The 13,396-nt window shown below is 54.4% G+C and overlaps 1 pseudogene; it reads right to left on the bottom strand.

Annotated features, from left to right (window-relative positions):
* Positions 1 to 564: 564 nt before the first annotated feature.
* On the bottom strand, positions 565 to 3,556 carry LOC148146084 (uncharacterized; annotated as a pseudogene).
* Positions 3,557 to 13,396: the final 9,840 nt, after the last annotated feature.

The raw sequence follows: 13,396 nt of genomic DNA, 5'->3' as shown, positions 1-13,396 counted from the left end.
GAGGAATGCAGAGGGTTTGGAGGAGTGTGGAGCTGGAAGAGGTGGGCAGGGGCAATCACAAGGTGGATTCGCAAACAATACTGTGAATCTTAGAAGGAAGGTGTTGGTTGACGGGAACAACAATGAACATGGGGCAACGATAAATAGCATTTGGTATGAGTCAGGACACAGGCAGCAACGTCTCTGGAGGATAAGAGGCTTTTGTTAGAATTGCCACACCTGGAGGTAACGAAAAGCATGGCTGAGGATTTCAGGAGTGGCAAATCGAAGGAAGGGACAGAGAAGAGAATAGAATGAAGATGTAAGTATGGAGCTGTAGTGGCACCATAGATGTGTGGTTGATTAATTTTGCTGTCAAATACAATTTGAAGGTTACAGACAATCTGATTCAATCACAAGAAAAGGTGTGGGGAGAGGGATGGAATCAGGAGAATGGGGGGGGGGGAGCAGAAGTAGCCACACATTGATACCACTTCAGATGCTTAACCACTCCCTGTTTGGCTTTTAACCACATAACAAGTCACTTTCTCCCTCTCTCATTGATCAGCCTTTCTTTTTATTATGTTCCCAGTGAATGAGGTTCATGTTCACATTGTTAGCGCGGATGAAATGACATCAGTCCGAGCCCAGAGTGCGGTTCAACAATCGGTAACGTTTATTACTACAGTAACGCCGGCAGAGACCAACCGAGGTCCGAATCTCGGCTGCTCTGCTGTTCCCACGCGCAGCTACATATTATATACTTTTAGTTGTCAGGATGTGTGGGATTTGAGGATGAATGGGATGATAGTTCCCCATTATCACTGGAGTAGGTGCGAATGGACTATTTCCTGCCGTCCCAGGAGAGTTGCAGGGCACGCACAATAGGGTGCTAATTGGTTTATGTAAAACGGGTCCGGGTATTATCTGCTTGTCTCTCTCTGTGAGGGCAGGGGCTAGCGCCCCCCTTTGTTTCCTTGGGGTGTTGGTGTGTATTGGTCTGTCCATTCCTGTCTGGTGGATGCCTGTCCTTTGTGTCAGGATGGTTCCGTATCGATGGGTATGGGTGTGTTTCAGTCAGTCTCTTGATGTGATTAGGAGATGGGTTTCCATATTTAATTAATTCTGGAGTTTTGGCCCATGAGTCATGGGTAATGTTGGTCTAGTGTGGATTCTATCTGTCCTCTGACTCCTATCTCCCAGTCACGTGGGCAGACCGGCAGCTGCTGAGTTTTTGTGGGTTTAAAGCTGCGACTGCTGTCTAAAACACAAAAATGAATTCTTATCGTTTCCTGATGTAGGCATAGTCCCGTGGCAAAAGCAGGGCGGCTCTGATGCCCGCTTGCAGTCCCCCCTTTCGGCAAGGGGTTAGACACGTCCACACCCCCGATGCCGATATTTTAAATGTCGGTTCCTCGCCCGGTACATTCCGCCGGCTGTCATGCTGCAGCCACGGGGCCTTTGGATAGTCCCGGGAGAAGGTCACATTAACTCGAGCCCTGTGAGCTCACGGTGCCTGATCGCCCGCCAGGAGTCGATGGCGTGGAGCATGGTCTTCCTGGCCTTCCGTTTATTGTGCTGGCGGCATGAATGACACGCCAGCAGGAGCCAGGCCAGAGCCAGCAGTAACTGTATGCCTACAATGGTGTGCGAGATGATTCGGATCCAGGGATGGATGTTCACGTTCAGGCCCCAATCCCACACCCTCTGTGCCCACCCCTGGGACTGCAGAGCTGTGTCTGTGTCCTCCTCTAGGTCCTTTACATGCGACTGCAACTGGTGATACAATTTCACTGAGTGTCCTACCCGGGTCCTAAGCTCCCGTAAGACCTCAGCCATATGTGGGATGGGGGGCTTGTTCAGGCTCCTGATAGTCCCTGAGGGTGTCCCTGAATTTGTCAGTAGTTTGTATGGACTCGGGGTTCCGTCGTCGGACCTCTGAGATGTGAGCTTGCCCAACCGTGACTGGGCGCCTGGGGGCAAAGCAGAACTCGTGCTGGGGAATCGGGCACTGCAGTCCGTTATACCAAAATGAGGTCTCAAGAGTGGAGACACAGTATCGTACCCCCCCACCATACCCCGCCCTAGTGAAGTGGGGGCCCGTGGGTTCGATTTCAAGGGTGCAGCCCTGTGTCCGGTTGAACCCGCAGTCCGCTGTTTCACTCCTTCGTAAGGGGTGAGGGCAGATGGTAATTGCGCCCTGCTGCTTGCAGCCTGTAAGTGGCACCCCGTACACAGCGCCGTTTCAAGGTATGGCTGTGTGGTGAGCTAATCGATATTTGAGGGAAGCGTTTTCCCGTATGACTCCGATGTTCTCAATGTGAAACAGGGGAAATGGCCCCGACTCTGGGGTGACCACGGGGATCAGGAGGACAATCCCGACTCCTGTCGTCTCACTGACCTCACAGTCGGGAATCACTGGGTATACTCTGGTCATACCCTTCAGAGTCCGGCTGTCGAGCGGCCCGGAGCACCCCACGAGTGAGGCAAGTTTGGCACTGTCGATCCAGTCGGGCACCTCCCCCCTTTAGACCTGGTCAAGATTATGCCGGATCTGGGCTACCATCCACAGGCCATATGCATGGCACAGCTACCCCTCGTGGATATGGGCCGTGTTTTCCCTTTCCTGGTCTATAAGGCGGTTAATGGTGTGGGCGTGTGTTTCCAGGACTACAATGCCGTTGAACTGGATGTACGCTCCCTCTTCCCCCAGGCGTGCCTGGTCTGCCTGATTTGTGAGAGACCTCTGTAGCAGGTCCCTCATTACCCCTTTTAGTTGCTTGATCTTTTCGTTAAGGCCCTGGATGTCTAGGGAGTTTACTATGGATGTCCCCGTGTTGAGTCCTGTGAGAGCATCGTTGACTATGTCCCGTCTGTGTCGTTGTGTGTGCGTGTTATGTATGTCGGTCCGGTAGATGGTTGCCCCCATGGCATCTATGGCCCTCTCTATAACCTCCTTCCCCATCATGGCGTTTAGGTTGCGTACCTGTGCTGTGCAATAGTCCGGTACCTGGATGCCCAGCACAGGCACGACCTCGTGTCGGACGTTGTCATAAAGGGCCTCTCCCTCATCCCACAATACCAGTCCCCCCGCGGGCCCCGGTCCCAGAGAGGGGCACGGCAATATCTCGGGAGTCGTGGTTGGGGGCAGTGTGGTGGAAAGCACAAACACAAAGAGACTACCGCGGCATCAGTAGCTCGTAATCCCCGCAAACAGACAGATCCCGTACAGTAAAGGCATCAAAGGCCGGGGCAGAGGAGAGGTCCTCTGGCATGGCACACATTGTCCCGAACATGCAACCCCCCAAGTCCATCGCCTCAGCACGCCGGAGGCAGGTCGGCCGCGGGTCGCGCTCTGACGTGCAGAATAAACAGAGTGTCTGTACGTCCGGGAGGACCTCCAGCCAGGCGTTGTAGAACGCGTCGATCACATCGGGCTTGTCCCTTGCAGGAATACAGATGGCGTCGGACGCACTGAAGGCAACACCGTGGCTGTAGAAGTTGTCATGTATTTCGGGGAAGGAAGGCACTCGTCGTAGGGCGAAGAGGAGAGCAGGGAGGAGAGCGGTGCACCGGTGAAGCATGATCTGTGGAAAGAGAGGGAGAGAGACACCCTTACCAAGGGTGTAGGGTTAGTGTGTGTAGGAGCAGGTCTCCCTGGAACCGGTCCACCCGTTGCATTGTAAGGAGAAAGGGGGCGGTTAGAGTCAAGTCAAGGGGCGGGGGGGGGGGGGGGGGGCGGAGTGTCTGTCCGGTCGGGGCTTAAGGGAAGGGTTTAAGCTGGGACCAGTGTTTCCACCTGCCCTTTCTCTTCATGTCGACACAGGCGCACGTGTCGCTGGTGAGGATGATTTCGTGCGGTCCCAGCCACCGGGGGGGGCGAAGCCGGGCCGGTCGGGGGCGGCCCTGACCAGGACCTTGTCCCCGATGCTGGGAAGGGGTTGGGCGGGCAGATGCGGCTGCAGTTTTGCCTGGTCCCTAATGTCCTGCTGGTCACGCGCAGTTTGTCTAAGGGCCCGCAGCTGCGTGTCCAGCTGCCTGATATAGCGCATCATCCTGTCCCTCAGGGGGGCCATGTCTTCCCCCCTGACCATGACGTTCTCTGGTAGTCGCATGGCCCTCCCCGTCATGAGCTCGAAGGGAGTGAGGCCAGTGGAGTGGCCCGGGGTGGCCTTTAAGCGCATCAGTATGCAGGGCAGAATGTCCACCCAGCCCTGCCCTGTTTCGGCAATCGCCGTCGCGATCGCCCCTTTGAGGGTCCGGTTCATGCACTCAACCATCCCGGAGCTCTGGGGATGGAACGGGACGTGGAAGCTCTGTCTGATGCCCAGGAGGCGGCAGGCCAGTTTCATTGCGCTCCCAGTGAAGTGCGTGCCCTGGTCCGAGTCAATCTGGAGGGGGACCCCCCCAGCCCGGGAAGATGTCGAAGGCCAGCACTCTGGCCACGGTGGCGGATGTACAGTCCCGTGTAGGGAAGGCTTCTACCCAGCGCGTGAAATGGTCAACGATCACCAGGCAATACTTCTTGCCACGGCTGGGGGGTAGGGGTCCTGTGAAATCAACCTGGAGGTTCTCCCAGGGCCCCATGGGCCGTGGCTGGTGCGCCAGGGGAATGCGCAGGGGCCGCCCCGGGTTGTGCTGGGCTCAGACAACGCATCGGCGGCAGTGTTTGGCCACGTCGCGGCCGAGGCCGGGCCACCACCAGTCAGTCTGGAGTATAGCAGGCGTTCCGTCACGGCCCTCGTGGTCCGGCTCGTGGTGTAATTGCATCAAGGTTGTTCTGATAGCCGCGGGTGCCACGACCCTGTCGCTGTGCCGCCACACCCCATCAGGGCCGCGAGCTGCGCCCTTTGCCAGCAAGTTCTCTACCTCTCCGGGCTGCGCGCAATTCTGGACGTCCAGGACATTCACGTCCCGGACCTCAGTAGCCGGTGCTGCATGCGCGGGCGGTAGCGCTGCGCCCGCGGCGCCTTGGCGGCCAGGTCGGCCCAATGATTCCCACGCTGTTCAGCGGTGGTGGTCCGCTGGTGTGCTTTGATTTTCACCACCGCAGCGAGCAGGGGGAGGCGTGCAGCCGCCACCAGGTCGCGGACTGTGTTTTCGTGTTTGATCTGGCCACCGCCGGCCGTGGTAAAGCCCCGGCGGCTCCACGCTGCCATGTAATCATGGACTACCCCGAAAGCGTACTGGCTGTCGGTAAAGATGTTTACCCACTTGCCTGTTCCCAGGCGGAGTGCGGCGGTGAGGGCGACCAGCTCCGCGACCTGGGCGGAGGTGTCGCCCCCATCGTTCCCTCTGCTCGGGTGGTCCCGGTATGGTCGACCACCGCCCATCCCGTTTGGTAGGATCCCTCGACAAGCCTACGTGAGCCGTCCACATACAAGGTCAGGTCGGGATCAGGGACCAGGCTGTCGGCCACGCAGACCCCCTCCGCTGAGTCGATGGCGGCCTGGCAGTGGTGGGGTTCCCCCACCGCGATAATCCCGTCGGCGGGGTTTGGCCCTGTGTCCCTAACGATCTGAATGGACTGGTCCCGGGGGAGGAGAACTGCCTTCCAAGTTGCCCTGCGGCCATCCGAGACCGTCCGGTGGCGGCCCGTGTTCAGGAGTTCGACTATCGTGTGTCTAGTGTGTAGTATTATCTGTCCGGACATGGTGACCGGCTCACACACCCGGACCACCCATGCGGCGCAATCCAGCGCCGCCACTCAGCGGTGCATGCCCTTCACGACCGGGGACTCCATTGTGGAGTAGTAACCTACTGGTCTCATGTGGTCGCCTGAGGTTTGGGTGACATCAGCGCTGTATAACCCCCCCTCGAGTCCGTAAAAGATGTGGAAGTGCTTGGATAGGTCGGGGAGGCGCAGGGCCGGGGCGCTGAGGAGATGGGACTTTAACATAGAGTAAGCGTCGTCCTGTTCGGGTCCCCATACCACCCTCTCCGCTCCCGGCCTGCCCCCCTTCACCAGCCCCTGAATGGGTTCGGCGATAGTGGCGAAATGTGCAATGAAGGAGCGGCAGTAGTTAAAAAGCCCCAAGACGCGGCGGATTCCCCTGACTGTGTCCGGCCGCGGCATGTCGGCGATGGCCAACTTGCGGTTGGCGGGTAAGGTCTTGCTCCCATGGCTGATGTCGTGTCCCAGGTAGCGGACTTTAGCCAGTCCGACCTGAGCCTTCATGGGGCTTATCTTGAATCCTGCCCGGCCGAGGGTCCGCAGGACGGCGGCCAGGGCCCCCAGGTGGTAGCGCGTCTGTGGACGCGATCAAAAGGTCGTCTACATATTGTAGGAGGGTGCTCGAGAAGGGGGAGAGGTCGCACCCCTCCAGGGTCCGGCTCATGACCCTGTGGAAAATGTTAGGGCTATTGTGGGAGCCCTGCGGCAGGCGGGTCCATGTGTACTACCTGTCCCGCAGCGTGAAGGCAAACTTGTCCTGTGAGTCATGGTGCAGGGGAATGGACCAAAGGCCATTCACCACGTCCAGGACCGTAAATATCCGATGTGAGGGTTCGAGGCGGTTGAAGATGGTGGTCGGGCTGGCTACGATAGGGTGTTCTTTGGGGGTGACCCTATTGAGTGCCGTGTAGTCGATGGTGAGCCTGTAGCTGCCATCCGGCATCCGGACTGGCCATATAGGGGAGTTGGTGGTGGACACTGTCGGGCGCAGGACGCCGTGTCGGGTGAGTTCGGCAACGATTGCGTCAGTGGCGCGCAGCGCCTCAGTTTTAATCGGGTATTGTCGGTGCGGGGCGTGTACGGGCCCGGGTATCCGCTCAGGAGGGGAGCAGACGAGGCCGGAGTCCTGCTTACTCGTGGCCCACACCTCCGGGACTAATTGGCAGACGTCCCCGAAGGCACCGTCCTTGGCCCAGTCCCGGGCGACGGGCACACTGGGTGCAAGTGTAGCGACAGATTTAGTGGGCACCCATCTCCTCTCGTGGGCGCTCTTGTGAAGATCGCGGGATGTCCACAGGAGGCGACAGTGGAACGTATCCACCACCGCCCCCAGCTCGCCCAGGAGGTCGACACCCATGATCGTCCCCTCCGAGTTTGGGCAAACCCAGAAACGCACGGGGGTAAAATGCTGTCTACCTCTAAGAGGACAGCCTCGCTTCGGCGTGGAATAACCGAGCTCCCCCCAACCCCTTTAATGGAAATGGAGTGGTGGGTTGAGGGAAGGTCGAGGTCGGTGAGGGAGACGGACGCCCCCGTATCAAAATCTTGCATCGGCGGCCCCCTCGCGATGCGGAAACCCAGATACCGGGGTCGGCATCTGTAAAAGCTCGAGCAGCTGGCCCCGACTGAGCTGATCCCAGTTGGGGGTGGTGGGTTTCGGGCCTGGGCTGCGGGTTTTGTGGGGTCCGGGGTCGCTGTCGACCCCTTGTCTGGGGCGTTCCTGGTTGTGGGGGCGTGAAGAGTGCGGCTGTGAGGGTGGCCGGCCCCCTTTTGGCCCCAGGGATGTCGGGAAGAGAGCGGGCATTGGGCTTTTCATGTCCCGGCTGTTTGCAGCGGAAGCAAACGTCTGGTCCGACCGTCGAAATGCCGCAACAGCGGGCGCTGCTCATTTGTCAAGGGACATGGCCCAGTTCTCAAACTCCGCAAAGGTGACATAGGGCACCAGGCCCGTCCGTAGGTGTGCGGGGCTCAGACCATCTTTGTATAATTGAATGAATGTGGGGTTCTGCCTATCAGCGTCGGGAACCCCGCTGTGCGCTCGGAATGCCTCGAACTTGCGGACCCCATATTCCTGGGCGCCCTCCCCAGGCTTCTGAGTGATACCCACAATGGCGTTCCAGTCGACCTGTGTATGGCCGAGCGCCTCGTTGACATCAGCCTTGAAGTCGGCGAGGGCAACCTCCTGTTCGCGACGGTCCTGGTTCGCGGGCCGGAGCCTGAACCACAGGTTCTCCGGGAGTTTGATCCAGACCAGGCCGGCCACGTCCCTATTGTGAAGGTTGTGGCAGATCTGCATCTCCCTAAGCCTCTGCCAAAATTCTGCGTTATTGTGCCGGGGCTTAAGGGCGGGGAGCCTGTCCAGAAGTTTCATGGTGTCGCCCGGGGTCAGGGAGACGTAGGTCATCTTAAGGCGGGGGTTATGGGCAAGGGTCGTGGCCCGTCCTCTCTCCCCTCCCCCAGGGGTATATTCAACTTTTACTGGGGCTGCACGGGGATAGCCCGAGCACGCTTCCCGGGGGTCCTGATTGTCCGTGAGCCCCTCCCAGTCCCAGGTGGGGGACGGCGGGGCACTGGGTGCATCGGTTAGGGTCGGTAAAACCGTACGGGCAGCAAGCGCCTGGGCTTCTAGATGCTCCGTGGCTGCTGCTTCTTGTCTTGGACATAAAGCTGAACCTTGCCGGCAAGCCTAACGTGTGCCTGCAGCACCAGGACGCAAGCTTTCTCGTACCTATCTTTCTTCTGGCGGGCCCACCACTCGCGCTGTACATCCAGCGGGTCAGCGGGCTCCCAGCCTGAGCGAAGCATAGCCTTAATAAGTTTCTCATTCTTGTCGGCTATAAAACGGGTAAGGGAACCCTCTGGCCCCTAATGTAGGTCTTCGGCCGCGCTCCCACCCATGGTAGGGGCGCAGCGGGTGTAACTTAACAGAAGCTACTTTAAAGTAAAGCTAGCAGGCGTGCTAAGGGATGTCGCTGGCACTGGCTTATTAATCTCCCAGTCGGGGAGCCCACTCCCTGTAAGTCGAACCCTAGCCCTGCGGGTCAACCTGGTTAGGGGGGGGAATAGTTACAGACGGGGCGCGTGTCGATTCCCGAGCGCGCAACCCCGGGTTTCCATGAGTCTCTCTCACCGCCTGACGTTCAGTAGCCGTGTGTACCCCACAAACACTGGGCGTGAACCAGGGGCCCGAGTGCAAGGAGGGGGGGGGGGAAGTCAGACCTAACCGCGCCTGATCCCCCAGAGGCCAATACCTCGGGACCGCGAGGTCAATGGGCAGAGCGTATAACCATCGGTTGGCCCAAAGGCCCCGCGTCTCGGGCTGGTTTGGAGGACTTCCCTTCTTGTAGCGCGTAGACCTCACAGCCTCTACCGCGTACGCAAGGAAGGCGCTAAAACCGGGCTAAACATACAATGGGGTCCCCTAACCCCCACTGCAGAGGTCAACCAGGAAGACTTGTTTGGTCGGTTTTTAAACAGGGGGGGTCAATCTGTCGGGGTCTCGTACCTAAAGTCGTCGGTCCAAGGATAGTCCGTCAGTCACAGTATCACATTGACAATAAACGACAATAATAATAATCACGCACATCTTTACTAGTGTTCCACGACCCCAATCGCCCACCCGCGAAGGATCACTCACACACACACACACTTTTAAAGAGTACTCTACCGTTACACGACTGCCGGACTTACTCTGTTCACAGGTTCAGATAACGGCCGGCAGTGAAGTCCCTTGCGGGGCACTGGGAGACTTTTACACGAGAAGTAAAAGAGTAAAGATACTCACCCAGTGCCGTCGCAGGGATCCAGCAGCCGTCGTTATCCCGGACGAGCCCCCAATTGTTAGCGCGGATGAAATGATATCAGTCCGAGCCCAGAGTTCAGTTCAACAATCGGTAACGTTTATTACTACAGTAACGCCGGCGGAGACCAACCGAGGTCCGAATCTCGGTTGCTCTGCTGTTCCCGTGCGCAGCTACATATTATATACTTTTAGTTGTCAGGATGTGTGGGATTTGAGGATGAATGGGATGATAGTTCCCCATTATCACTGGAGTAGGTGCGAATGGACTATTTCCTGCCGTCCCAGGAGAGTTGCAGGGCACGCACAATAGGGTGCTAATTGGTTTATGTAAAACGGGTCCGGGTATTATCTGTTTGTCTCTCTCTGTGAGGACGGGGGCTAGCACCCCCCTTTGTCCCCTTGGGGTGTTGGTGTGTATTGGTCTGTCCGTTCCTGTCTGGTGGATGCCTGTCCTTTGTGTCAGGGTGGTTCCGTATCGATGGATATGGGTGTGTTTCAGTCAGTCTCTTGATGTGATTAGGAGATGGGTTTCCATATTAATTAATTCCGGAGTTTTGGTCCATGAGTCATGGGTAGTGTTGGTCTAGTGTGGATTTGATCTGTCCTCTGACTCCTATCTCACAGTCACGTGGGCGGACCGGCAGCTGCTGAGTTTTTGTGGGTTTAAAGCTGCGACTGCTGTTTAAAACACAAAAATGAATTCTTATCGTTTCCTGATGTAGGCATAGTCCCGTGGCAAAAGCAGGGCGGCTCTGATGCCCGCTTGCAAGATTGTGCTTCTGATTAAAGGTTAAGGCTGAAACATTGTGAAGGGGTTAATGTCAAAGTCCTGTAGACAGATTTGCTGAAATTGCAGAAACGAGTCAGGGATTAACTAATAAGCTGAAGCATAGGTCACCAGCAGGGCAAGAGCAAAACTGATGCTCTAAGGGGGAGATATTTAGCTGACATTAACAATATTAATATAGATTTAAAAGATTTAACATTCAATTAATTAATGCAATGATACTAAAAAGTAATTTTTAATATTGAATCATTAACATGTGACAGGAAAAGGGCTAAAGGAGAGGAAGGGAAATTGAGAAGATTAGAGCATAGATGTTAAAAGCTAGGAACAGGAGAAAGCCATTCGGCCCCTCAAACTTCTCCACCATTCAATGGGATCATGGTTGATCCGACACTCCTCACATCCACTTTTCTGCCCTTTCCGTGTACCCCTTGATTCCCAGACTGATCAAGAATCTGTCTCAGCCTGATATATACACAAGGACTCTGCCCCCACAGCTCTCTGTGGCAAGGGGTTCCAAAGACTCTCAACTCTCTGAGAGAAGAAATTCCTCCTCACTTCAGTCTGAAATTGGGACCATTTGTTTCTGAGACTGTGCCATCTGGTCCTAGACTCTCCCATGTGAGTGAAACACCCTCTCAGCATTGACCCGAAAGAGTCAGGTCCTAAAGAATCCTACATATTTCACCTCTAATTTTCTTTTCCCACAGAATGGCTTCTGTTTGGGGTCTGTGCACTATTGCTACCAATGTCTTTGTTCCCTTGCTTTTTTTTTACCCCCACCCAAATGGACTGTACATCACCTCAACCTGGATCACCTTTCACAGCTGTCCTCATTTCATCTCTTAATAACAGTGCTACCGCACCAGCTTTTCCATTCTGGACCTCGTGGTCTCTGACCTCACTGCCTCAGAGCTCTCTGCCTCAGAACTCCCACCCTCAGCACAGGCCCAACATGGTGGCCTCCCAGCGTGGAGATCTCCCAGCAGCCCACGGTCTCTCAGCCCAGCGTGGTGGTCTCTCGGCCTGGCGTGGCCTCGGCTTGAACTTCCAGTCTTGAGGTGATTCCAGAGCGGTCTTCCAGCCTTGTGAAGCCTGGCGCCTGGCATGCACTGGATCACAGCCCAGTGCAGACTGGAATCACGGCCCAATGTGGACTGGAGTCACGGTCCGGTACGGACTGGGTCAGAAGACCATTGTTCTGAACCATTTTTTTCTCCATTTGTTAATTTATTCCAGCAATGTTGGCCTTTTTTATTTCCCTATTTTTCCAAGAACTGTAACTGAAGAAGCTGTGCCTAGGCATCTTTGTCCCTAAGATGGTGCTGAAAACAGTACTCATTCGAGTACACGTGACAATAAGGCTAATGCTAATTCTAATTCTATACCTCCTGTCTGTCTGAAAGGATAAATATCCCTGGGTGTTAAGTTCCCAGTTTTGATCTCCCTGTTTCCATAAAGGTGATGAGATGACATTCAATTACCTCAATTTGCAGTTCGTCAACCTCATTCCAAATGCTTCATGCATTAAGATACAAAGCCTTGAGTTGGTCTATTATTGCATTTCCCCAGACATTCATAGTTCCTTGGTACAGTATGACACTCACACATTCTGCCCTTTCCTTTTATTTTCTGGTAATAATCAACTCCATCACCAACCTGCAATCCTACCTTCTGCTTTCCTTTTGATTTTCTAATTTTACGTGCATCTGAATCCAGCCCTGTATTTAGTTTAAAGTCCTGTGGACTAAGGGCAGTCCATGGGATGTTTTGGAATAAGAGGAAAGGAGATGGGGAGGGGACATGATTAATCTTTTTTTCCACAATCTGTGTAAGGAACAACAGTATAAATAAGGAGCAGTGATCCGTAACGTAACTGGGGTCCATGAAATAATGTTGTAAGATGTGGCGTGAATTTATTGGAGAAAGCACAGTCATTTTCAATAATGGCTCCAGGGTTGAGGAAGTTCAGGGAGATTAGACTGAAGAAGTTAGGACTGTTCTCCCTGGAGAGGAGAACGATGAGAGGGTGATCTGATAGAGGTCTTCAAGATCACAAGTGTTCTGAGAGAAATGGTTTCCACTCGTAACAGAATCCAGATCGAGAGGGTGCTGGTTTAAAATAATTTGCAAACACAGCAAATATGATGTGAGGAAAACCTTTTTTCACACAGCAAGTGGTTCAGGTCTGGAACGCACTGTCTGGAAATGCGATTCAACTGAAACTTTCAACCAGACATTGGCTGGTCGTTTAAGCAGAAACCTTATGAAAAGGCACTAAGCCATAATGCTTATTGGGGATAGCCAATGTAGACACAATGGGCTGAATGGCTTCCTTTCGTGATTCTGTGAAATGGTACAAATGCACAGGAGACCTGCTGAACGATTGAGAAGCCTCTTAGAGTGTCTGGGGGAGTTCTCCCTTGTATACATGTCTGTATTAGAATCCATCTCCCAGGCCCGCTTTCAAGGAAAGGCCGCCAGCATTTTCAAAGATCCATCCCACCCTGGCAATGTTTTTCTACAACTTCTACCATTGGGGAGAAGGTACACACGCACCAGTCGATTTTGAAACAGATTCACCTCTCCTGTTGTTAGAATACTGAATGGACTTACAAACTCTTAACATTCACCTCCACCTGTGTTTTTGTTTTTGCCGCTGTTTACCTATTATTTACTTATCTATGCTACTTAACTCTGTGATCTGCCTGTATTGCTTGCAAGACAAAGTTTTTCACTGTGCCTTGGTACACGTGACAATAAATTCAATTCAATTCAATTCACACACTGCCTCCAACTGGACATGAGTGGTAGTGTTTTTCTGGGTACCTTTCATTGCTACCAACAGGTGGCAGTGTGACACCCAACTGCAGTTTGAGACATACCAGGGTCCTCAGATTGTCATGCAATGTTTATCCTCCAATAGGATTAGACTTTGAACTATAGGCGCTGTTTGTTGTGCAAAGAAAGAATTTTAAAAATCATATTTTGTGAAGATATTCTAACCCGTTTTCTCCATCATCAAATCATCTATTTCCACGGACGTACTGTCACCCATCCCGATTCGTCCCTGCTGAAACCTTCATCAATGTCTTTGTCACTTCCAGTCTTGACCATTCCAATGGCTTCCTGGCCACATTCCCATTTTCCATCA

Source organism: Chiloscyllium plagiosum, unplaced genomic scaffold (assembly GCF_037043375.1).
Source record: "Chiloscyllium plagiosum isolate Xiang-an unplaced genomic scaffold, Cpla_swu_hap1 HiC_scaffold_21, whole genome shotgun sequence".
Taxonomy (NCBI): domain Eukaryota; kingdom Metazoa; phylum Chordata; class Chondrichthyes; order Orectolobiformes; family Hemiscylliidae; genus Chiloscyllium; species Chiloscyllium plagiosum.
The sequence above is the reverse complement of the archived record's forward strand: the minus strand, read 5'-3'. Positions and strand labels throughout refer to the sequence as shown.